The 26,785-nt window shown below is 44.4% G+C and overlaps 1 protein-coding gene and 1 long non-coding RNA gene across 7 annotated transcripts in view; one reads left to right on the top strand and one right to left on the bottom strand.

Annotated features, from left to right (window-relative positions):
• Mob3b (MOB kinase activator 3B) overlaps positions 1 to 26,785 on the top strand; it is a 208,451-nt gene that overhangs the window by 25,698 nt on the left and 155,968 nt on the right. Inside the window, exon 1 of one of the 6 annotated variants that reach the window (XM_006537753.3) lies at positions 6,483 to 6,692. The exons of 3 other annotated variants lie outside the window; for them this stretch is intronic. The gene's annotated coding sequence lies outside the window, so the exon portion shown is untranslated. Of the gene's footprint in view, positions 1 to 6,482; positions 6,693 to 12,749; positions 12,815 to 18,165; positions 18,316 to 26,785 lie in introns of those variants that run through there. 2 more of the 6 variants (XM_006537754.2, XM_006537752.4) reach the window with 2 other exon arrangements.
• The window catches only part of Gm52727, a 28,467-nt gene continuing 8,914 nt past the window's right edge, over positions 7,233 to 26,785 (bottom strand). The window contains exons 2-3 of the long non-coding RNA XR_003955380.1: positions 8,417 to 8,581; positions 7,233 to 7,639 (exon numbers count right to left, since the gene is read on the bottom strand). This is a non-coding gene — a long non-coding RNA (predicted gene, 52727). The remainder of the gene's footprint in view (positions 7,640 to 8,416; positions 8,582 to 26,785) is intronic.

The raw sequence follows: 26,785 nt of genomic DNA, 5'->3' as shown, positions 1-26,785 counted from the left end.
AACTATAGAGGTTCTTTCATGCTTGACCTCACCCTAGATCTAAGGGAACCGAAACTGGCGGCAGCTGTCTCTATGGTGGCTGCTAGGCAAAGATTTGTGAAACAATCTATCAGTTTGGCCCCCTCGATTGAAAGACTTTGTATAGTTGCCTCTGCAAGTAAGCAACCAAGACCTGGGAAACCTCCATCAGAAACAGATTTTTCAGCAGAGCTTGATGGCTCACACCTTTAATCCCAGTACTTTAATCCCAGTACTGAATTCAGAGATGCTCAGAGACACTGGGAGCCGGTGGGGGTCACTGGCTGGAAAGAAAGCAAAGAGGAAGAAGTGGAGGATGGGTAGGGTTCGAGTCCTAGTCCTGCCACTACTAGCTGTGTGACCATGGCAAGATGTCTTACCGTGTGGAAGCCTCTGATTCTTCATCTCAAAGGGGTGGCAGAATCCAGTTGGAGATGTGAGGGTAAAAGTGTAGGTCACAGACTGCATTGTCAGGAGTGTGGCCCAGGAAATACAGTAAAGTGCAGTCAAATCCAGCAAATGGCTGCCTGCCTAAAAAGTAGCAATACTGCGGGTCTCTAGGCAAACATAAGACGACACAATTATATGGTTTGTCATAGTGCCCGCCACATGGAACATGGATGCATGCAATGAGTATTGACTACTATAATAATAATAATAATAATAATAATAATAATAATAATAATAAAAAGCTGGACAGATGAGAGGAGATAGTCAGGCAAGAAGCACCTCACCTGTTTTAGGCTCTGCAAGTCACATGGTCCTTAAGGGCAGACTATGTTTATATTTATATGCAAAACCTGAATTAAGAACTTTTAAACTGGGTGTAGTGAAAGACGACTAAGTTCCTTTTTGTTGTTATTTCAACACTTCTAGTGATGCTTTTAAAAGACCAGATGATCCCAGCACCCCACTGCAGTAGAGATCCCAGCCACAGCCTGTAGTTCCCCATCGTGAGGCAATGCCTTTTCCTCTGTTTTGACAACAGCAATCCATTCTCTAAATGAAGAAGCAAATTTTTTTTTTTTTTTTTTTTTTTTTTTTTTTTGGTCAGTTTCACTTGGCAATCTGCCCAAGTGTTTGATTTGACGGATAAGTAGTGGTGAAAGCTTTGGGGTATTTTTGGTGACATATTATTTCCTGTTTGACTTTAAAAATTGGCTTTGAGATCCAGATTCAAGGAAAGGGACCTGGGTGGGGGCGGGGCGGAGGGTGCAGTCTGTCCAGGAAATGAGTCTCCAGGCAGTGCTGAAGTATCTAAAGAGAGTGACTTTTCTCCCTCAGCTCAAGTGAGTCAACATTGGGGGCTCCTGGTCTGCCAAAGTGCAGCTGAGGGCTGAGGAGAGGCGTTAGTCTCACAGGGTGATATGGGCTAACAGGAGACTTTGTGCCAGGCGATTTTTCAGGGGGCCAAGATCCGCAGCCTTTGTAATGACCTGTTTTTCACGACACTGGCCAGAGTTGGACTGTAACCTACTACATCATTCCCAGAGCGTCTATGAATATAAGACAGCACATTTAGAAATCTCTGGGTTCAGGAAGACAGAAAGTCTTCCTTTATTGAACATCATCTCCATCCTTGGGTATGTCGGTATGACCTGTGCGTGTCTAAGAGAAGGACAATGAGTTCCGTATCCCCAGTACTCTGGAAATAGCATTTTCCAGTGCAGAGTGAAACCAGAGATGGGTGTTTTGAGATACCCTTCCTGGAGAAGCTGATCGGAGAACACCAGACTATCATTTTTTTGCTCCCACCTCTTCCCAGGGGGCACAGATAGATATTGACAGACAGTCTGTATTCCCTGTGGTTACATTCAGAGCATTGTCCAGAGAGCATCATTCAGCCATTTGAGAAAAGCTGATAGGATGTGGAAGACAGAACAATGTTGAACCAAGGGGCCCATGCTAATCTATCAAGCCCGGGTGTAGGCAACTTGCGTGTCAAAAGGAATTTTGCATATGTGATCATGTAAAGATACTGAAGTGGGTGGTGATCTGGAATTATCAAGGTGGCCCCACCACAATTGCTGGTTTTTTTATGAACAGGAGTTCATTAGATGGGAGTTAGGAAAGTGACAGAACCAGAGGCATCAAAGATGCCACATAGCCTTTGGCAGCAAGGGAGGAAAGCAAATGGATTCTTCTCTCAGTTTCCAAGAGGAGCACAGGGACTGAACTCCAATGTATAAAGTTTAAAGGAAAATGTCATCTAAGTTTATGGAAGTTTGTTACAGAATCAATAAGAAACATGTATACATAGGTGGGTTGCTAGTGGTCCCGCTATTCCTACGGTGGATGAAAGAGCTTACTCCTAGAACCCTTCTTAGACCTTTCTGTTCAGGCTGCGCATGCTCATGAAGACCTGTGGGGACACTAAGGGATACTGCTTTCCTTTCTCCAATGCCCCAGATATTCAGAGATAATGCCAATTCAGTAACCAACGTGCTTTGAAAGAAGTGACAAGATTGATCACTGGCCATGGTCACTAGGCAGGTCACTAATGCAGATCAAAGAATTGTATTGGGGTTTGGTGTTTACCATTATCCTTTGGTAGTGTACAGAGGACCTTCTGGTATTGTCAACACTAGTTCATAGGGGTAATATATGTGTGCATAGATAGTCAATAGTGTACATCTGCTGTCCATATAGTGACTCAGCTAGCTGCTGAGTTTGTACTGCATTCAATTACTGACATGATACCCTGTGGTCACTATGTATATTGCACATCACAGACAAAGACCCAGCAGAACCATTTGTGTCCCCTGAATGGCTAATATCTAAGTATGACTCATACAAGTGTTGGAGATCTCGGTAAACAATGCACAACTTTATAGTTGTACCTTGTTTCTGATGGATCAAACGTCCATTTTCTAGAAACAAAGACCCTGAGATTTGTGTGTAGGTTTACGGGGGATATCACTCAGCAAAAACACCCAGCAGGTAAGTGAGAGCAGCAGAATTGGGTAGAGGACAAGCGGAACATAGCACGGGATGCTCTGCAGCTCATGTAGCCTAGAGGAGTTGCCCCACATTAAAGCAAGAGGGCTTAGTCTTCAGGTCAGCCCATTCCCACAGGTCAGCCCATTCCCACAAAGGCAACTCATCTCTCTCAGGGACTTGCTAGCTCCTGTCAATCAGCTCCCTCTAACCAAGTGTGATTCCATGAGACACTCTCAGCAGACATCTTTCAACTTCCAGCCCTCCTGATTACTGAAAGGGTAAACCCACTAATCCTGAAGGGAGCTAGGCGACAGGTTATGGGGCCCACTTCATCGAAAGCTTCTAACTCTGATGTCATGGCTAAAACATCCATTGGTGTTTCTTACAAGTCAAGGTCTGGAGTAAGCAGAAAGAAAAGACAGGAATGGGAGCCCAGGAGATGACTTAGTAGTCAAGAGCACTGTACTCTTCTTGCAGATGACCCAGGTTCTGTTCTTGGCACCCATATCCATCCAACTCCTCAAAATCTGGATGCACACGGTCCACATACATACATTCAGAAACACGTGGAAGAGAGAGAAACTGGACGCCATGTGTGTTGTCTGCCCTCATCCCCTGGGCTCCAGACTGCAGTTGTGGAAATGACTAGAGCCTGAAGTAACAGCTGCTCCTTGCTGGGGCATTCATGGTCTTCCTTCTCTCTCATAAAGTGTGTTTTGGAAACACAGAATGAGAAGTTTTCACCTCTCTACCCCTCTCATGCCCTCCTTTCCCCTTTTGGCTCTTAGAGCTCTACATCTTTTTCTGTCCATCTTGTTCTCCCTCAGCTCTTTATGCACGGACAGTGCCTGGAGTTAGCTACCGCTTCACTGCACTGGGGTCAGCCCTTCTGATTGCTGGTGTGACTGATCAACTCCCACGCAGGGCTTGGAGAAGCGCTTGCATTCAGAAAGTCAGGGCCTTGCTGAGGGTGGTGGTGCCCGGAGTTCAGCAGGGAGACTGAAGCAAGCAGTAATAGAAGACTTTGTCACAGACTTCTGACAGCTTGTTTTACAGGCGCTGGTCTTAACACTCAGGCTAAACTCTAGATAGAAAGAGATTTGCCAACTTTCTTGCGATGCTGTCTCAGAGGGCTGTAGGTGTGCCTGTCTGTGATTTTATTTACTTTCCGCAAACGGGTAGTTGAAGAGCTTGGTGGCTTTGTGACAAACCAAGCCTGACCCATCAGTAATGGCTTCTTAGAGAGGTTGTATTAAGGATTTTGAAGTCCAAAAAAAAAAAAAAAAAGCTACCATTTGATTGGGAGCTGGTAGGCTGCCCTTGGATGCACACCTGAAGAGGGATGGGATCTCCAACTAGAATTTACCATGTACCTCTCACCGGACTAGAATGTCCACACTATGACGACTGATTGCCTAAAGGCTCCTATATTTTTTTAAAACTACATCAAATGTGTACTTTTAATTCAGTGTGGAAAATATTGTAACTTTTATTTTTATTTTTTATTTTTTTGAGTTATTCGGGAGTAAAATGCCGAATGGAGGGTAATGGTTAGAGAGTTAGTTTTCTGAATCCTGGACTATGGGAGAGGCACGGGGAATAAATTGAATCTGAAAATAAATATTTGAATAGGGAAGAGATGGAACAAGAGTGATTTGTGGCTGAGTTTTTAACAGTGTTTGGGGACACTGCACTAAGTTCCCAAACACTGTAGGCTGTAATAAGATCGTTCTAGGTCCTAGGGAACTGAATCCGCTGCTATAGAGGTTGTCATAGGTAAGGAAATAGAATATTCTCCCACAGTCTCACTGATCTGGTCCCAGTGAAGCGAAAGCAGAGCTTGCTGGGACTACCATGAAAGCATCCTGGTTATACAACGCGCTGTGTCATGGGCCGGAAGGGTTAATAGGCTTGCTTTCTTGTTGACTCATGAGACTGAGCTTTGGAGTTCTGACCTCCTCCTCTGGTTTTGTCGTGGTGTCTCTTTGTTCCTCAGTCTTTTCATTGGTAATAACCGAGGTGCGGAAGTGTGTGCATTTGCCTTTTAAAGCCTTAGTCAAGATATTTGAAATATAAACCCTGGTACATCATTGTTATGTCAATAAAAGGAGGAAAACACCTAAAATGAATCCAAGAAACTTGATTAAGTTATATTGACTTATGCATGTAAGATCAATGTAGTGCTCTTTAAAATTCCGAAAGGTTTTTTTTTTTTTTTGGGGGGGGGGGGGGAGGCGTAGTGCTGGAATGATGGCTCACTAGCTAAGAGTACTTACTTCTTACACTTGAGGCCCTGCATGCAAATCCCCAGCATCCATGTACGATGCAAGCCCTGGCCACACATATACCACTCCAGTGTGTGTTGGAGGAAGAAACAAGAAGATCGTTTGGTCTTGCTGGCCACCAGCCTAGCTTCAGATACAGAGAGAGACTATGTCTCGAGGGAATGACTGGAGAGTGAATAAGCCAGCCAACATCCTCTGGGGCAACACATGTGCACATACACCACACACACACACACACACACACACACACACACACACATGTGCACACTCAAACACAAAATAAAATAGTTCTATGTTAAGGCCTTGCTCCTTTCTAGTGCAAGGTTGCAAATCCAGTATCCACAAGGCTATTCTGACCCCAGAGACTTTTGTTTTCTAATGAGAAGAATTGGGTTTTGTCTCCCTTTGTCTTCCTGTAACCCAGAGTCATATCAAGGTATGGAGTTATCCTTGAAACGTTAGACAATCCATCCACGTTGCTGGAACTTTCTCCACACTCAAGCCCGACTTTAGTGCCCACGCCATACAGTTTATCCAGCTGGCAGCTAAAATGTATTTGAGTATCAGACGCTCCTTCTATAGGATAGCTTAGAGTTTCTCCTTTTGACCTAGATAAGACATTCCAAATCGAAAATAAACAATTTATGTGTTATCAAATCTAATTAATATGCAAAGAGACGAAGATTGTGAGCTAATACATGAGGGTACTGTTACCTCGACTGTGTCATTTAGTATAAGTGAATCCTTCTTAAGTTTGTTCAAAGGTGAATTTACAAATTACCAGGACTGGGGCAGACCCAACCTGCCCATCCCTAGCACAAGCATCATACCATTCTGCAACTCCTCTAATTAAAGGTCTAGCAGGCTCATAAGATTCCCAGAGCCAATTAAGCAATGCTCACCCTTGTACCTCCCAGCAGATTGGGGAGCCGCTTGGCATTGGCTGTGATTGATAGGAAAAGTAGCAGCGTATTTTAAAGCCTGTTTAACACTGTTGGTACTCTGGGGCACAAGCTTTCAACATAGCAGCCCTTTCTCCTCTGGGCTTTTCAGTGTGAGGACACCAGGGAGGCAGCTTGCTCTGTAGCGTGCCTCGGCTGGGAAGCAAGGCTCTGTGGAGGGAGGGGGTGGGGCAGCTGGAGAATGGCGGTGGGGGGCTGGGAGGGGGGGGGGAGCAGGCAGCTGTCATCTGAATAGCATTTCCCACTGTCATTATCCTTCTGCCCAAGCTCCCTCCATTCATTTCATGGCTTCCAGGCTGCAGAGCGTCCAGGCCAGCTCCCTCTGCACCTTTCAGTCCTTTTTCTTTCTGGAGTTTCTTGTTGATTTACAAGGAATCATTGGGCCGGTTCAGAAAAGAATAAGCAAGTAGAAATTGGAGCTAGTTAGGAGACACTCTGCTGGGAAGAATTTCATTTAAATGCAAGAAGGTAAAGCCAAAGCTGTATGGTAAGTTGATTTTAGATTCACTTGCTATTTAATTCCATTAATTTTCTACTAGTTAATGATTAATTGGATCTACCTGTATGGAAACTACTTTCACGCTGATAAGAGAACTTCTTGCCCAGGAAAACATCTATATTCTAATTAAAAAGCTGTACACATTTAGTACAGAAAATGTAAAACTACCACACTTAAATAAGGTACAAGGAAGAAATTTAAAAACCACTCTCATTAACGGTAAGCAGTAATTGCTATTGAGTCCCAGGAAAATCTGTATGTATATTTTTAAAGGAGCCAGAAGAATTTTAGGTATCCTGTCTTGAGCATGCTTTTCCAGAAACACAGGCAAGCATGTTTGTGGTTTTTGTACACCATCAAAATGAAGCAGAGTAACGCAGAGTAGCGCATAGCCTTTTCTACATCATGTGCGTGTTCGTGTATAAAGCTAAATCATAAATATTTCCACATCAAAACGTTTCATTGACATTTTTATTTGTCTACACAGAAATTCATTATTTGGCTATTCTGTGATTTTTTTTGGGGGGGGGGGGCGGCGGAATGCTTGAGTTTTCAAAATCTGTACAACAAATTCTGCCAATTTGCATCAAGTTCTACAAATAAACTTTGTGGAAATCCATGGCCTTTCAATAGAAAAGAGTCTCAGAATGACTTGTGAGTCAAAGGGTTATTTAAACTTCCAAGTAGCCTCCACAGAGGCTCTAGGGAGCCTCCCATGACACTCTGCGAGGCTCCAAACACGGAGGCTGTGTAGGCTAGCCCTTCCAGAACACAGAGGCTGTGTAGGCTAGCCCTTCCAGAACACGGAGGCTGGGTAGGCTAGCCCTTCCAGAACACGGAGACTGGGTAGGCTAGCCCTTCCAGAACCTGCTTTCTTCCAGACATCTTCACTACAGGAAGAAATGCAATCACGTGCTCGAGTTTCTTGGACAACACTAAAAAGAAAGTACAATGTGGTCAGCTCTGGAAATGCTTACAAGAGAAATGGAAATGGACGGGGTCATCTCAACCATCGCCTGAATTAGCATTTGGTTTCTGTCACGTATGGATAAACATACGCGACAGGATGGATAATTCTGCAAGAATATAGAAATAACCGCCGGGGAACATCTATTTTCTATGAGACGATAACTACTTCATAACAACAGCATAATGAGGCCACCAGGGTGCTGAAAGCATTAATTAATGCATGACTTTAAACTTCTCCAGAAGCCCAGGGAGGGTTCAGAGTGGAGAGATTCCTTTACTCATAAAGACAGATGTCTGCCTGCGTGGCATGGCGTGTTTAAAACAGAATTGCATTTGAAAACACACACATAAATCCCTATCTCCTGTTTGCAGAGGAGATGCGTCACGTATAAGTCATGATACTCTGTTGAGAGAGGAGTCAGTTGTTTTTCAACATTTATCTTATAAATCTAAACTTCTGAGTATCCCTGGAGAGGTTGACGAGTCAATACCGTACTGTCCAGGTGTCCCAATGAGTAGAAGATGAGCCATTGGGGGGGGGGGGGAGGCAGGGGGAGGAGGGGGGTGGCGATGAGCTGTGGGTCTGCAAACAGCTCTCATCAGAGGAACCAAGCTCTGCAACTAGATCAGATATGATAAGCTCTTCCTAGTGTTTCTCATTGATGCTTCTGAGATTTTGGTGGGGTCTGGGGTTTGAGATAGATAGGGTCTCAGTATGTAGTCTTGGCTAGTCTGGAACTCACCATGTAGAACAGGCTGGCCTCAGATGCATAGAGGCCCTGCCTCCTGAATACGTGGGATCATAGGTGTGTTCCGCCATGCCTGGCTCTTGGTCATTAACTCCAACAGTCATCCATCCCTTGGTGCGGCTTTGGTGTTGTCTGCAGGTCAGCAGGCATTCCCGGTTCCTATAAATCTACAAGATTAGTGACTAGGAGGTCCTATAACTCTTGGTGAGCTCCCCCTGACTCATTTCAGGTGGGGCTGATTCAATGCTTTTATTATTTAGGGAGTGAGGCATGGGGGAGTGAGTCAAAGCAGAAATGTGCAAAACCAGATCGGCTAGTGTGAGGGGGGCAGTTAACCTGTCCGTCTGCTGAAATGGTGTACGGAGCTAGTTCAGTAATTGAAAAATATGAAGCGAGAATTCCTTTATATCTTTTGTGTGTGTGTGTGTGTGTGTGTGTGTGTGTGTGTGTGTGTGTGTGTGTGTGTGTGCACGCGTGTGTGTTTCGAGACAAGGTTTCTCTGTATAGCCCTGGCTATCCTGGAACTCACTCTGTAGAACAGGCAGGCTAGAATCCACCTGCCTTTGCCTCCCAAGTGCTGGGATTAAAGGTGTGCGCCAACACTCCCTGCTCTTTAAATCCTTATTTATTTATTCACTTTACATCTCAATATCCTCCCCCTCTCCAGTCCCCACCTCCTACAGCTCCTTCCCCCATCCCCCCTCTCCCGTTCTCCTCTGAGGAGCAGGAGGCCCTCCTTGGTTATTTCCCCACCCTGGCACATCAAGTCTCTGCAGAACTAGGCACATCCTCTCCCACTAAGGCCAGACAAGGAGGCCCAGTTAGCAGGAGGGGACACCCACAGCAACACATTCAGGGAAGATGGAGCAGCAGATCTGCTACCTTTTATGCAAAAGCCAGCAACTATTTTCTGGAACTTCACTCTTCACATTCATGGACCCCACTCCTTCATTCATTTATTGACTTGCATCTTAAATGGCATGTCTGTGGGGAGGGAAGAAGGGACTCCCAGCCCTGAAGAGCTCTAGAGTCGGGTGGGTGAATGCCTTTGTGAGGGGTACTAGCGGATGAAAATGATGAGTCCTGCTTCGCACAGCTTCACACAGCTTCACTCATTTAAAACCTTTGCTGCTTCACCTTGGAGCCTCAGCTCTCAGGTTCGGCCAGCAGCAGCTCAGGAGCAGTGGCAGCACTAGGAAGTATAACCTCTTTGGTCTTAGATTGGCTCAGCCGTTTTGATCACATGTTGGTCTTCCAGAGGAGTTGGGTTCAATTCCCAGCCCTGATACGGTGGCTCGGTGGCTCAAAGCCATCTGTTAACTCCAGTTCTGGGAGATCTGATATCCTCTTCCTGCCTTCCATGGCCACCAGGCATACAAATAATGCACGAACGTGTTTTCAGGCAAAATGGTCAAATACATAAAATTAATATAAAGAAACATAGCCTTGGCTACCTTCATAGCCGCTGGATAACTGTTTGTTTGTTTGTTTGTTTATGATATGAAACAAGATCTGAGTTTCTAACTTCATAGACCAGACTAACCTTCCTCTGTAAGAAATTCACCTACATCTCTCTTCTTCTAATGCACTGAGATTACTCCTGGCCACAGTTTATGCCTTAAAAAGATCTTCAGGATCTAAATCTTGTTACCTTGTCAAAACTTCTCAGGTACGAAACGGAGTGGGAAGCATTATAAATATGTGTGCTTAAGAAAGCAGAGCAGAGTCTAGTCTTGATCAGCAAGCACTGGAACCAGGTAGCAATAGAACAATAGAATCGCCTCCTTTAGGACATGACTAGTGCTTGCCTGCTGCAGCATCCAAGTGGCTTAAATAGATGATCTTACTCATTTCTCTCCACAGCTTGCAAGCTAGGAACACACATCCCCATTTTTTTTTAGCTTAGAAAAACGTTGAGTTTAGACGTTATCAGAGGTAAGAGAGATGTCTCGGGCTTCACAGCTAGAATTCAAGCCTGGGTCTGCGCGGTCTCAGAGCTTTGTCCCTTCTCCTGTGCTGTCCACGCGGACTCCCACATGTTGGAGCCTCCGCCCGGCAGGCTTGCTTTGCGGTGTCTTTCCTTTCATCCACCAGCTGCACGATGAAAATTTAGCGCATTAACCCCAGACAGCTCCGAAACTGGAGTTAATTATCTTCTACTCTGATACAAATTACTAACTGTTCTCTTCTGGCTGGTGTGAGGTCTGGCAGCTCTCTGTGCCTAGCTGCAGTCTGAGTAAATGGTTGAGTCCATTGGCCTGCTAATTTGTAATGCTAGATATTAGTGGTTTTTCTGAAAATCTTCAGGTATACTTCCTTTTGGGGTCATTGGACCAGACTTCCCGTTAGGTATTTGGCCTGCATCTATTGCTTGGCTCTGGAATATGTTTAACTCAGGGAAGGCTTGTTGATCAATTAAAAAGAAAAAATCGAGCTGGGCGTGGTGGCGCACGCCTTTAATCCCAGCACTCGGGAGACAAGAGGCAGGTGGATTTCTGAGTTAGAGGCCAGCCTGGTCTACAAAGTGAGTTCCAGGACAGTCAGAGCTAAAAGAGAAACCCTGTCTTAAAAAAACCAAAAAAAAAAAAAAAAAAAAAAAAGCCAAACTCCTTCCTCCTGCAAATGTGCACAGCGATGTGTATATGCAAGTTTACAGTCTCACAGAATCGACTTTTAAGATGCCAGGGACTGCCCCCCACCCCTACTTACAAATCTTATTTGCAAAGTACTTGCTTCTTCATTATAAGGATTTTCAGTCTGTTTGGAGAGGTGAGAAATCCTTTTCAGTTTAGGTGTCTCCGAGTAGAGTTCCAAATGTACTTTGCAAGTGTCATACGAAAGGCACTCCTAACATAGAAATTGCCTGTGCTCATCTTTAAGGAGTTATCTTTCTAATCTAGAATATGGAAAAAGAATAGTGGTACAGGCGTACATCCCCCCCCCCCCCCCCACACACACACACACACACTCTCCACGGTAAACCGTTGGAGCATCTGGGGAGAGAAAAAAACCACTCCTCAGACATAGCAATGGTCAGCCCAAACCCTGCCCCTTTCTGAGCTGTGCTTGCACAACTTCAAAGTTCCCCGTGAGTTTGTCTTCCCCTTTAATAAACAGCACAATTTACCTCAATCTCTGTTTCTCTAATCTCTGGAACTGGTACCACACCCTCATGGTGAAGGTGTTTAATTTGTATTTTGACAGCCTTTAGAGAGCCTCAAGTGAAGTTAAAATGCATCTGGTTCTCTGTAGTTATGGATGGCATGTTAATTTTTTCCACACTGTATAATTACATAAATCCTTATGTAGAAGTGTAATACTATACTTTATGAGCAACGATTTTAAAAGTGAATCCTGTACCAAGGGCCTGTGCACAATTATTATTCCTATTATTGCTGCCTTCCTTTCCCTAGTATGTATCAGTTTCCAAATTTAAGAAAAATGATCATATGGTATGCTATTTGGGGCTTTGATAGAAATTTTTCCTTCTGGCTGTCTATTTTAATCTTCCTGAAAACGATTTATATATTTTTATTTTATATGTATTAGTAGTTTGTCTGCATATACACACACACATGTATGTTTACATATATATGTATGTATATATGTATTTTCACTGCCTGCATACAGTGCCCAAGAAGGCCAGAAGAAGGTGTCAGATCCCCCCCAGAACTGAAGTTACAGATGGTTGTGAGGCTCGTCGTGGATGCTGGGGACCAAACACAGGTCCTCTACAAAGGCAGCCAGTGTGATTAGCCACCAAGCCATCTGTTTAGCCTTCCTTCCCCTTTGCTTCTGTAGACTACTTCTGGCCTCCCTTTGACCTTCCCACTGTTCCCACAACATCTGATGGCATTTATTAAAAGTGCTTTGTACTTCACGTGCCTGCATGCTACGGGCAATAAAAGCCTGGACTCAGTCGTAAAGTAGAAGAAATCTGGTTGGAGACATCAACCTGGAGAGTCTTAGGGCAGCTCGTGGAACCTGCCCGCACCCCTGCGCCACTTCTTCCTTCAAGCCCCTGACACACTAAAGCCTTTGCGTGTACTATTTCTTCTGACTCACGTCTTCCTTGTCTCCTACCAAATTCCTGCTTATCTTTAATGACCATTTTCAAATCTCACCTCTCGTTGAAAGTATAAGTCCCTCTCTTATATGCTGTTATTTACTGCCTCCTCTTTGAGCTCTCTCATAATTCTGCAAGCAGGAGTGATACTTTTCAGCATTTCATTATGAGCTTGTGAGGGTGGGGTGGGAACTTATAGACATCGTCCCCTACGTCTTTATCACAAAGATCTGTATCTTGTTCTTTGTTCTTCTAGAGCCCTAGTACATTGCAAGTATTCTTCATGTGTTTGCTCACTAAAGGCACTGACCTCAGTTCACTCACAGGTAGGAATCTGATTAATGTACAATAAGGGGATTGAGCCAGATGGTATTAAAATACTGTGTGGAAGTCTGTTTGGACAAAGGGTTTGGTTTGGAGGACTCCAGTGTGTGGTGAGCCATGCTTGTCTGTGAAGCACAGAAGGAAAGCAGGTCTGGTGAACTGAGAAGCTTGTCTGCCATGCCAGTTTATCCTGGTGGGCAGACGAAACATGTCAGTTTGTTCTAATGTGTTTATAAAATGTTAGATTATTCTTTCGTCTAGTGTGCTGGCTGGTTTTTATGTCAGATTGACAAAAGTTAGAGTCATCTGGGAAGAGGGAAATTCAATTTAGAAAGTGGCCCCCAACAGAAGTCTATAGGGAATTTTTAATTAGTGGTTGATATGAGTGATCCCCATGGTGGGCACCCTCTAGGTAGGTGGTTCTGGCAGGTACAAGCAAGTAGGCTAACCAAGCCATGGGGAGCAAGCCACTAAGCAGCACTCCTCCCTGGCCTGTGCTTCAGTTCCTGCCTTCAGGTCCCTGCCTTGAGTTCTTTTCTGACTTCCCTAGAGGATGGACTACAATCTATAAAATGAGATGAACCCTTTCCTGCCCACACTGCTTTACCTTGTATTGACCCTAACGACACATCGTCAACTCTAACAAACACACCTAGTCTTGAGTCATCTTTCCTCCTCTGTAGCTATTTTAAATTGGCCTGCTGGGTTTATTTAATTAAATAGAAGTAGTCATATTAAGGAATCATAAACTTGTTGAAAGGTTTTTGGTAAAGCTTTTATAGTTACCAGAAGATAAATAGACTACTGGGCCTCTTGACACTATTAGAAGTGACTAGCAAAGCTGGTTAGTTCAATTTCTACATCCACTCATTTACTCATAGGCTCATCCTACGCACAAATAGATGTTTCACCAAAGCTCCCTGGGTACCAGACATTATTCTATGTTCTAGTCAAACAGAGGACATTAAAGTAGAGTCCCTTTAACAAGGATCTCACTCTCTGTTAAGGAAAGAGAAAACCAGAAAGCTGGCCTCCATCTTAACAAACATTATGAAAAAGGAAGGCATAGAGGTAGGATGCCTCAGCTGTGTCCAGGGAAGCAAAGACAGCTTTCCCGAAACTTGTCTAATCTCATATCTGAAGAATGAGCAACTGTGAGCCTCAGGCAAGGTCAGGAGGAGCCAGAAGAGGACAGTCCACAGGCCAGGAATAGCACACACAGGCCCTGGAATCAGAGAATATGGCCCTAGGGTTACCCAGGAAGTACAGCTGCCTGGAGAATTGAATTCAAAGAGAAATAAATGCATCAAGATGGAGATTGGTCCCTAAGGCTATGGCCAGGTGCTTTAACTGCAAGTGAAGGCCGTGAGCACCTGGAGGAGCTGAGGCTTTGATCATATCTGTGCTTTAGAGGGACCACTCCTGCTGCTCAGTGTGGAGGATGGATGGGGTCACTGGCAAGTAGTTTTCGAAAGCACATGTGTGCTTGAGTCTTCCCCCCCACCCCCAGTAAATTTCAGTGAATGCAATTTTATGATGTTCTCTGTCAGTCTCATCTGCCAGAGCATAAAGGAAGGAGTGTGCCCTGGAGAATCCCACCTTCCATCCCACTCGCAACCATGACTGTTCACAATGTGAAAGGTCCCAAGCAAACAGAAAGAGGAAGTAGTATGGGAAGAATAGCCACCACTCAGATCTGGCAGAGGTAAATCGTTTGCCATATGTGGTTACCTAGCGCTCTCTCTCTTTCTCCTCTCTCTCTTTCTCTCTCTCTCTCTCTCTCTCTCTCTCTCATAATCACATTCTCTCCACTGTTTCCCTCTCCAATATTAACATCTATCTTGTAGTTGGTAAGCACTGATAGATAGACAGACAGATACATACATACATACATACATGATAGAATTTAAGTAAACCAGGCTAACCCTGAACTCTCAATCCTCCTGCTTTAGCTTCTTCTTCTTCTTCTTCTTCTTCTTCTTCTTCTTCTTCTTCTTCTTCTTCTTCTTCTTCTTCTTCTTCTTCTTCTTCTTCTTCTTCTTCTTCTTCTTCTTCTTCTTCATTAGATATTTTCTTTATTTACAATTCAAATGCTATCCCAAAAGTCCCCTATACCCTCCCCCTGCTCTGCCCCCCTACCCACCCAATCCTGCTTCCTGGCCCTGGCATTCCCCTGTACTGGGGCATATAAAGTTTGCAAAACCAAGGGGCCTCTCTTCCCAATGATGGCTGACTAGGCTATCTTCTGCTACATACTCAGCTAGAGGCATGAGCTCTGAGGGTACTGGTTAGCTCATATTGTTGTTCCACCTATAGGTTTGCAGACCCCTTCAGCACCTTGGGTGCTTTCTCTAGCTTCTCTATTGGGGGCCCTGTGTTCCATCCTATAGATGATTGTGAGCATCCACTTCTGTATTTGCCAGCCACTGGCATAGCCTCATACGAGACCTGCTTAAATAGATGGAATTACAGACACGTGCAGCTGTTCTTGGCATATATATATTGTTGTTTTCTTGATATTTTAGAGATTCATCTGTGTTGAAGCTGGCAAGAAGATATTTGCTTCCTCAGGATGTGCCACTCTCATGATGATATTGGCCTTTAGTTCCTTGTTGAGCAAAAGGACGCAATTCCTTTCTTTCCTTTTGTAGTGTGATGTTTTCCTTTCCAGAGATCTACTTCCAGCTAGTGTGCAGGCTTCTACTTTTATGTCGCCCCAGCAAGCCACTCTTAAGCCCACTCCACCCACATACACAGTTTGCCTTTCATCTCCTAATTAGGGAAGTCCACGCCTTGCCACCTCCAGTCTGTACTGCGCTCTATGCCAGCAATATCGGCTCTCTTCCCATGGAGAAAGAAATGGGATTAGTATGAATGGGGAGACATTCAAGGCAAGTGTGACTTCGGTTCAAGGTGAAGGCATTAACTCCCACCAGCCATAAGCCCATTTACTGCTTTTGACAGTGAGAGCCACGGAGGATTAGCTACTGCTGGGTATGGCTTAGGGAGTCTGCTGCCTTCAGAACTGCCTGAGATGAGGGAGTGCACACAAAAGACTTCTGGTGGATTTCTGTGCACAGCTGAAAAGCTTAATTGATGGGGAGAAAACCAAAAGTAAAGAGGAGAATGGACCAGGGAAAGCAAAGAGAAATGCAGTCTACACACCCACTTTTGCCAACCATGGAGAACACACACTAGGAAGCCACCAGGATGGGGCCCTGGAAAAAAAAGTGGTTTGCAGAAGTCCAGCCTCAGGGCATCATAGAGCAGAAGATGGCAGGCCAAGTGTGAGCTTGAGACAGCAGATGAGTGGCCATCGGAGATGCTCGCTCACCTGCCTCTCAGGAGCTGGTGTCCATCTTGGTAGGCTTCTGGATTGATCTGGCTTGCAAATCTCTGTTCACTCAGGCTAGTTGGTACACTAGACTGTTGTTTCTCTCGAACTCTGCTCTTGAAATAAAAATTATTTATCACATGGAAGTGGAAAGGGTGCGCCCAAGAAGTCATGGCCAACCTAAATGGTGGAGAGGCAGAAGCCCGGATATTGTAGAAGAATCAATGGCGGGGAGAATAGTCAAATAGCTTCAGGGTGAGAAGGTATACAAGTGTCTATCACCATGTGGGGTCATTCCAATGGGGTTACAAAAGGCAGGTGCCACACACTTGATTTCTGAGGGTCACTGCTCCAACAGCCCTGACATAGCAACTTTCAGTGGGAAGCTACTGGACTGCAAGTCACACAGGGAAACCAGACACATTTGTTCAGTTTGACTCAGGGTACAGCAGAAAACACTTAGATCAGTCCACCTGTATGCCACCCTCCCCATTTCAGGAAGCTAATTCGGTCCCAAGGGAGTGCTCACAGGGCTCTGTGTCGTGTCACAGCTGAACACCACAAGATGGGAAAATCCCTGTCTCCTAAGGGATCTTACACATCTTCACTTCCATTATCTTTTTTACCCTGAAATGTAAAAAACATCTCTGGGTAGATGATACTTCTGTCTTTACTGTCTTGACTGGGAAATCTGTGTGCTCTCTGATCTGCAGGCAGACAGTACCACTAGTTTCCCAGTCTGTTTGCTGTGCTGATATCCCAGAAAAGAGTTCTGCCTATTTTGTTCATCACAACAAACCTATCCTGATCCATCAGGTCACAAATGTTGATTGCAAAAATTCAGTGTGGATTTTCAACTCTTTATATGTATATATGTATACATGTATATATGTATACATGTATATATGTATACATGTATATATGTACACACATATATATATACACATTACATATATATATAATCTTATCTATCAACTCAGTGAGTTTGCGCTTAAGTGGTCTGCAAGAGTCACTGCATTTTTTATATGCTGAGTAGCTATAGTATTAGATAATGTCTTAATACTTTTTTCTATCACAAAATCAATATACTCTCAATGCCTACTACTCAATAAGCACCAAGGGGGGAGGGGGATTCCCAAAACTCAGAGTCACAGCCATTCTTCTATAGAGAGTTGAGGAGTTCTGAGGTACAGAGAGCAATCCAGAGGCTCAGTCACTGAGGCATGACCACCCATGGGGATTGCTGAAGGGAGTGCTGAGCTTGGGGGCCTGTGACTGGGTGGCAGATCTAGTGCTTGGCTGGGAGAGTGGCACTGGGTGCGGGTGGGGGTGCCTTGGCATCTGGGAAAGAAACAGGTAAGGAGGCCACAGGGGAGGTGGGGAGAGTTCAGGTCGGCAGGGGAGTCCTTTAACCCAAGTCCTCTTCCTGCTCCTGTAGGATGAACTTCCAACCTCTCCCTTTACTGGATCGTTGTGAGGCACAGAGAGGGTGAATATCAAGCAGCGTCCGTCCGCAATGGCAGATGTTCAAAGGCAGAGGTTGTTGCTACTGGAGGAGGAAAGAGCAGCTCGCTTTGTTAGAGGTCATGCAGGGACTGTACTGTGGCACCAGCCTGATGGTGTTGGATGGAGTCCCATCTCTGCTGCTCTCTGTTTAAGCAATCTTAGCTAGATGACGTAACTTTCCCAGTTTCCTTATCGATAACCCAGGATTATTAATAATACCTTGCAGGTGTCTGAGAATTAAAGAAGTTAACATTATACAGTAAGAGATATGCACAAATGAGTTGCTGTGATGCCCACTGTCGCCTGAGATTTACCAGGCGACAGTGGAGATCATATCCAGCTGAAACTGTCCACCTGGCAATAGAAACCACGAGCCCAGGACTCGGGGGAGTGGTCTGTTTAAAAGAAACTTTGGCAAGGCAGATTTTCCAGAATGGCTTTTGTGTTGACAAGGTTAAGGGCTAACAACAGTCACATTCCATTCCCTCAGGTTTAAAGGTCACCTTATTGTTAAGTCCCAGAATCCATGTCCAGGGCAAGTACCTCAAACAGACTATATGCATGGAACTCATTCAGTGGGACCCAAGGGAGCCCCTACCTGAAAATGCGCTACCTGCAGGAAAAGTCCGAGGAAGCCTTGGATCCTGAGGTTTGAGAGTCCAGGTGAGGAGAGAGGGAGGGGAGGAAGAAGAGTAAGCTAGCAAGCTTACACTAGCTAGCAGGCAAGTAGGGCAGAGTTGTTGTGTTCAGGTCTAAGGCCCCCAGGGTAAGTGCAGAGCAGGGAGCTATGGGCAGGCCTGAGGATCACTGGGAATGCCTGGAGCCACCTCCAGGAATGTCCCTGGGACCACTGCCCATGCAGACTTCTTCATGGACCTTTAATGTGGAAAGGGGAGGTTGAGTCTAAGACTGGATAACAGCAGTTGCTTTCCAGGTGCTTTTGAATCTGTGTCGTCCCCCCACCCGTGTGTGTGTGTGTGTGTGTGTGTGTGTGTGTGTGTGTGTGTGTGTGTGTGTGTATGTGTGTGTGTATGTGTGTGTGTGTGTGTGTGTATGTGTGTATGTGTGTGTATGTGTGTGTGTGAGTGTGTGTGTGTGTGTGTGAGTGTGTGTGTAGAAACAGAGCAGAAAAATTTCCTTGTGCTTCCCACCAGCTCCATCTCCCTTGTGCAGACCTAGAAATGCCCACTTCCTGTATCTCTCTGCCCCTACAGTTTTGTTTGGATTTTAGAGTATGACTAAAGGAAGCTAACCTGGTTTGGACGCCTCCACGGAAGCTCCAGGAGGCTTAGTTGGATCAGGGCTTACAAGGATTGAACTGTCCTAGCCTTAGCCCCTTCTTCTCCACATTTCATACAAGTACGCATAAAAGACTCCTCACCTCTGATTTCAGCCCACTCCCTAGACAATCCTGACAAACCACGCCTTTGCAGAAGAGCATTCCTTTGGAACCGCAGGTAGTAGCACTTCTCTCTTGGGATGCCATTTACTTCCCAGGAGCTCAGGTGGAACCTGGCCTGAGCCTTCTGAGCTCAGCCTGCACTACCCTGCTTTGATCTCCTTTGTTCCCTTTCCTTGCCCCTAAGTCATGCAGGCCCCTCCTTCCACCAGAACTTGGATTGGACTGAAAGTCTTATCCTTTCCAGTCCCATGAGAACTCCAGTGGGCATGGCTTTTCCTAGGCCTGGTGACTTTATCGAAGGCTTCATGGAGGGTGGGGAGCTGAATGTGGACCCCCTCCGCCATGATAGTGGCCAGTTAGCCCGGCACTGCTGTACTTTCTCCAGCGCCTCTGCACCTTCAAACCACAGAGGGGACCAGATCTTTGAGACTTTCTGAGGTCCCTTTCCACCCACGCACATTCCAAACATATCAGCATCTGCCCACACCCCACATTAAGTGTAATTTTTGCTTCGGGCCATGAAAAGCGTGTTTATTATTTGCTTCTTGAAATCATTTAACTGTAAGTAGCTCATGACATTTATGATTGGCTCAAATTTCTCCATAGCTATACAATCCAGGGTTTAAAAAAGAAAGAGAGAAAGAAAGAAAGAAAGAAAGAAAGAAAGAAAGAAAGAAAGAAAGAAAGAAAATTGTCCTATGAATTATTTTCATATAAAATAAAATATTATTTTTAAAAAATTGACTTAGCAAAGAAGTAATCATCATATTTGTAGACATTTACTTCAATCCTGAGAAACTTTTTTGTTGTTGTTTTGTTTTATTTTCGCACTGAGGAGGCCATAGTCTCTCTAAAACCATTAGATCTTTATGTACACTGAGAAAAGATTAAACTGGAGGTGCCAGGAAGCCTGACAGCTTGAGTTCAATACCTCAGACCCACATGATGGATGGAGAGAAATGACTTCTGGAAGTTGTGTCCTCTGACCTTCACACGGCGGTGCTGGTATGCACACCAGCCTGCGTGTGCACATGCAGATACACAAATAAGGTTTTTAATGTAACATAAATAGAAGGACTTGTAAAAAAAAAAAAAAAAACAACTTCTAGAAGTTGTTGGTTACCCCCTTAACATTTGCTGTAGCTCCAGTATATCTTGCAGTCAGGAGGTCACTGTTGTGCTTCTCAAAGTTTGTAGCTAGGTGGTATGGAGTTTCTCTTGTAGCCTGCAAAACAGCTTCCAGCACCATGACCATTATTAGTCAGTAGGAGTGAAGCTTCTAGTTGGTAGACGGGCAGCAGCTTGATTTCTCATGGTTTTGTTGTTGTTTAATTATGGTTGTTGTTGTTTGTTTGTTTGTTTGTTTGTTTTGGGGTTTGGAGACAGGGTTTCTCTGTATAGACCAGCCTGTCCTTAAATTTTCAGAGATCTGCCTGCCTCTGCCTCCTGAGTACTGGGATCAAAAGGTGTGTGCCACCATGAATTCTCCATATTTAATGACTTAAATAAATTGTATCTTCAGCAATCTGACTTTACTATAAGATTGTGGATGGACTTAGGGGTCACGAGATGGAACCCGTATCTGACAGTGCTAAAGTGTCCAAGAACCTGAGACTAGACAGATCCTGAGCCCTAAGGGAAAGCTAATATTATTATTCTGCTAGAGGAACATAGCCATATGCTATCCTAATGACATCCTGCTCTACCCGCAGATCAGTGCCTCACTCAGCTCTCATCACAGAAGCTTCTTGCAGTGAGGGGAACTAACACAGAGATCCACAACTAGTCAAAATGAGAGCATGAGAGACTTTGGAGCACTTGGGCCTAAAAGGGATGTCCCTATCAAACCCTCCCCCCAAAGACTCAGGGATCTATGGAGGAAGAAGAAGAAAGACAGTAAGAGACAGAGGTGATGCATGACTCCAAGGAGAAGCAGCGTCATCCAGCACAACACACACGTGTGTGGCAAATATGTGACACTTGGTATAAGACTTGAACAGGTTGAAATCCGTCAGAGTTCCCAGCACTGCAAAAGAAAATGGACACAAAGTCCCACCCTTAATTAAGAAGGTATTTGAAAATGATACTTGCTGAGAAAGGGGAAATGGCTTTTTTATAATGGAGTGACACTGGGTTTATCAACCGCACTCCAGATAAAGCCCTATGCTGAAGAGTAGTTGGTCAACACAAGACAGATTCCGTGTTTTTTTTGTTTTTGTTTTTGGTGTGTGTGTGTGTGTGTGTGTGTGTGTGTGTGTGAGAGAGAGAGAGAGAGAGAGAGAGAGAGAGAGAGAGAGAGAGAGAGAGAGAGAGTTCACAGTCATGCACGCTTTGCTTTGTCTTGATTTTGCATATTTTTGAACAAGAGATGGAAAGCAGAGAGAAAATGAAGTTGGGTGGTTGGTTTGGTGTAGGGTGCTGGGGATGATCTGGAAGAAGTTGGAGGAGGGAATAGAACATGATCAAAATGTATGAAAAAATTACATTTAAAAAAAGAATATAGAAAGATATACTGAAATAAAAGAAAAATTAAGACAGAATGAAGTAAAAGATAGTTAAATGAGCATATGAGTTAACTTTGTAAAGAAAGGCTTGTTGAATTTGTAAAGACACGTGGACCGAAAAGTCACGCGAGGTTAGGATTAGAATTGGAGGCACACATCTGAGGGCTGTGATTCTGAGGGCTGTGAAGGTTTCCGTTGCTTTAAAATTCAGTGAGTGAAAGACTGCGCTGTAACTACTAAAGGAATATCAGGTGACTTTCAGAGTGGTTGGGAAGGGAAACGGAGATGGCCAACCCAAGTAGTTATAGGAAACCCCAGAGAGGAGAGCAGAAAAACCCAGGAAGTGTGGCACAAAAGTGAGGCACGAAGGACTGTGCAGATGTGAACTGAGAGACAGCGGTAATCATAACAAATACAGATCGACTAGTGTTCCACTAGAAAGACAGCCCCAAACTGAAATGCCTTCTGGGAGGAGAGAGCCCTTCCCCTCCCTGCCCTGCTCCCCAGTCAAGGTTTAAGGCAGGCCCACCGACAAGGGAGCTGCGGCACCTGAAGGGTCCAGCCTCCACCCTGGCTGCTTCCCGTGCCAGCACCAGCCCCCATCAAGCCAGAAGAAGAGAAAAATAACTATCTTCTTGATTGTGGAGTCTGATGTTTGAGCCAGTTCCTGCAATGGCAGTTCTTCCGGGACCACGAAGGAAGAAGCTGAAGTGTTCATCGTGGCTTATTTTTCTTTTCCTCTGTCTTTCTTTTCTTCCCTGTCCTCCCCAGCATGTAGGCTACCTTTAAAATCATGCCTTTTCTAAACAGCCTGGATACCCAGGTATCCAGGAGGGGCCCCGAGGAGACTTGGAGTAAGCAGAACTAGCATAACAAACCTCCAGGCATTATTTTAGGTTTGGAGTGACCACTGGGGCTGCATGTGTGCGACGTTTGAATTATCCTGCATTTTTCCTATCCGGTAATGTTAGGTCTCTCAGCCAAATGATAAGGTTGAGCAGGGTGGAAATTACAGGGCGAGGCTGCCAGCGGTGCGTGCGCATCTCTTACGTTGATGTAGCAAAGCTTTGCAAGAGCTACTCTTCTGAGTTGGCTTTTTAGGTTTTCAACTTGATATTTTACTTACTGCGCATTTCCCCATGTGTTTCTTCCGCTTTATCCTCTTGCGTCTAGGGAGTGAATTGTTAACAATCTATTTTCTTTTTTCCTCTTGGCCCTACCCTCCTTGTGTGTGTGTGTCAGGCTTGGTGGCAAGGAGTGACCTATGGAGCCATCTCACTGGGCCCTAAAGAAGGTGTTTAGAGTTTCTGTCTGTGAGGATCTATCAACAGTATAGTCATCGTGATTTTAAGTGTGTTTGAGCATCCCTCTCTCCTCCACGATACTCTGCTTCTCTCCCATCTCCTCTTTCATTACCCCTAAAATTATGGTACGTAGGTTTCCATCGCAAGTTATAAAAATTATTCAGACTTGTTTTTCCTCGGTCAGGCAGGGTAAGAACTTAGACTAATATAACTTAATGGTCCTTCCACACTGCTGCTACCTGTAATATAACCACAAGTTGTTTACAACTCCCTGATAATCTGGGGAAGAATGTATCTTTTAAAAGAGGAGGATGCTAACAAAGGTACTACGGTATTCTGTATCTTCTTCATTCACCAGTATTTACATCACTTTTTCCTGGTTCACTTTATCCTGAAACAGATCGTTAGTCATTTCTCTCAGAAGTCTTCATTTTTTGGTATGGGTTTATTTTATTTCCTCCTGCTTTTGAGCAGTCATTGAATTGGGAATAGAGAGTAGTTTGGTCAGGGTGATCTTTTGAAAAGGTCTTTGAATTAAAAAAAAAAACAAACCTTATTACACTTATTTATTTTGTGTATGCTTGTGTGTTTGTTCACAACAGGAGTCTACTTTGTTCTTCCACCTTGTGTGTCGAGGATTCGGTGCATACAACTCATTAGGTGTGGCTACAAGCATCTTGACTCGGGAGCTAGCTTACTGGCCTGCAGTGCTGTCCTTACTCCATTCTGAATGCTAGTCTGTTATATATCCTGTAAGCAACTTATCTTTCTGTTACTGTTTGGAGATTTTCTTTTTAGATTTGACTTCGTGCTGTTTTTTTCACAGTTTCTGGTGTGTGTGTGTGTGTGTGTGTGTGTGTGTGTGTGTGTGTGTGTGTGTTTAAACTTTAAATTCTGCTTTCTATTTGCAGTTTTCTCACTCAACACATATTAAGGGACTGGAGAGATAGTTTGGTGATTAAGACCATTTGATGTCTTGCACTGATACAAAGTTTGTTTCCCAGGATCCTTGTCTGGTAGTTCATGACTACTACTAACTACTACTCAGCTAATGCCCTCTTCTGGCCATTGAAGATGTCTACACACACACACACACACACACACACACACACACACACACACTCACAGAGTAAATAAATAAAACAAAGCCTAAAAGAACACATATTAAGAGAGATCAGTAGAGAGTAGTAGGGACCAATATGATCAAGTACATTATATATATGTGAGAAAAGAAAACATGTTTAAGCAAGTAGATATTTTACAGAGTTTCTCTGTATAGCCCTGGCTATCCTGGAACTCACTTTGTAAACCAGGTTGGCCTCAAACTCAGAAATCCGCCTGCCTCTGCCTCCCAAGTGCTGGGATTAAAGGCACGTGCCACCACTGTCCGGCTTAAAATAACTTTAAAAAGACAACCAGAAGCATTAAAAAGAAGAAGAAGAAGAAGGAGGAAGAGGAGGAAGAGGAGGAGGAGGTGGGGGGGAGGAGGAGGACAAGGACGAGGAGGACGAGGAGGAGGAGGGGAGGAGGAGGAGGAGGAGGAGGAGGAGGAGGAGGAGGAGGAGGAGGAGGAGGAGGAAAAAGATATGTATTGCTTGAATTCTGTGAAATTCAAAGCCTTATCATTTCAATTTTAATATTGCTTCTCTTTCTTCCTGGAATCCAATTTAAAGTTATGCTTTAATTTTTTTCCAATTTACTTTTCACTTTCTATAGATCTTCTTTCACATGTCTTCTCTCTGCAACATTAACGTATTTTCTTCAGATCTATCTTTCACCACATTATATTTTTTCCAGCTGCAACTGAATGCATTGTGTTTTTCCTCTTTTTCTTTTCTTTGTTTATTTTATCACATATTTGAGACAGGGTTTCAGTCTGTAGCCTAGGCTGGCTTAGAATTCACTAAATAATTCAGAGTAGCCCAAATCTCAAGGCAATGCTTCCATTTCAGCTACGAGACTTCTAGGATGACAGTCATGATTACCATGGCTGGTTTGTATTTTATTTTTAAAAATTTTACTTACAAGCTGTTGAGATGACTCAAGACTCAGCTGATAAAGCTGAGATGTGTGCCACCGTGCGGTCAATCCTTGGAACCCACGCTGTAGGAGAGAACTGACTCCTGCCTGTTGTCATCCCCACAGGTGTGCAATCATTCACTGACAGCATGTCCACCTTGCAGCTCCACCCTTACTAAATTGTAACCAAGTCAAATCAAAATATAATCATAAAAGAATCCTATTTATTTGTTTTCTCCTTTTCTCATGAGGATGGTGCTTTGTATATTTTCTCCCTTTAGGTGGGAACTTTTATAAAGTATTATTACTGTAATAATAAAGTCGATGGCTTTTCTCTTACCCACCCTTGGGATGCCATTTGCTCCACTTGCTGTGGACATGGCTTCTCTTCTGGCTTTACCTCCGATCTTTGTCTGATTTGTTCAGTAGGGTGGTTTATCCTGAGGGAGACTCAAGAACCTTGAGCTATTGAAAAAAAAAACCTTCCTACTGAGCAATCTGAGTTTGCTTCTGCGAAGGTCTTCCTGGTCCGGGGAACATTTTTATGGTTCGAGATTCTTTTACAGTATAAGCAATGTAAATCTCGGTGACATGCTTATGCATGGCATTGGCTTGGTGCTTGTTAGGTGACCACTTTCATACTCTTTGGATGTGCTTTTTATTGATGTACGACACAGTGGCAAAACACAATACAGACTTGCCTGCTTCCTGGGGACAGGGGTAGTTTTTGGAGTTCTACTTCAATGTGGATGGAGCATTTCCAGAATCCTGGTGGTGTAGTTTTCTCACTCTGGCTTGTTTTCCTTGCAGGGGACGGGCAGTTATTACCTGCCCTCACTTGGACTTTTCAGTCTCAATCTAGGCTGAAAGCAGCTGTATCCAGATCCAAGCCACCCCTGGTTCTTCAGCCTGTTGCTTTGGCTTTGGGTTCACTGTTCAGTTCTGGACAATGTTAAATAGAGCACTATGCTTTCTACAGTTATGAGGTACATTCTTAATGATGGCCAGCCTGGGTTGTATTTTTACGTTTGGAATTGAAGAGAGGATGCTGATGAATTCAGTCTGGCATTTCGTTTTTAATAAAGTAAACATATTCACAAACTATTAGCTACCTATTATGTTCCTGGCTTTGCTATAGTTGTTAGGGTATGAAAAATGAATAACTCAAAGTCTTTGATCCCCTTAAAGGAAAGGCAAAAGGAACAATACATGAAAATATGATAAAATCAGATAAAGTCAGAAATGAAGGGAGAAGGACCAGGTTGGATGAGCGCATTTTATTTTGGATCCAAGGGACCATTAGTCAGAGGCTCACATAGGAAGAGGAAGCGAGAAGCGGCACCTAGATGGGGTTAACAGTAGCAGAGAGTTTTTACAGTTACTTTCCTCATAAGGTGACAGAAGACCTGAGTAGAAGCAACGCAAGAGCGGAAGGGTTTTATGTTCAAACCACAACAGCAACCTCTTGGGTTAAGATCTGAGGTCCGAGCAACAGGGAACTGCTAATCCCCATATTTAAAACTATCTAAGCATTTCACGATGACTCTTAAAGAGCATTCAACCAAGTGCAAAGTTCTCCTGAATGTGCCGTCTGGTCAGGGAGAGGAAAGAGGAAGTAGCCACTGGGACTCTGGGAAGAAGGGCAGACTACGAGAAGAGGAGGGAAGAGTGGAAGCATCCACCTGCTGTCCGGAGATTTTTGTCGAGGCTGTTGGAGTGTCCTGGGCCTGACGCCACCTGTCGGGTGAGCTTGCGTCTCCCAGGAGCAGCTCTGCTTTGGTGTCCTTGCCATGCTAGGCCATGCACCAGGAGTGACCCCAGGAAGGGCAGCACTGGCACGAATGCAGGGGATGATTTCAAAGACAGCAGCTGTTCCTGGCAATTAGGTTCCTAGTATCCTGGAC

Source organism: Mus musculus, chromosome 4, assembly GCF_000001635.26.
Source record: "Mus musculus strain C57BL/6J chromosome 4, GRCm38.p6 C57BL/6J".
NCBI lineage: Eukaryota > Metazoa > Chordata > Mammalia > Rodentia > Muridae > Mus > Mus musculus.
Note: the sequence above shows the minus strand (reverse complement) of the source record. Positions and strands in the feature narration are given on the sequence as shown.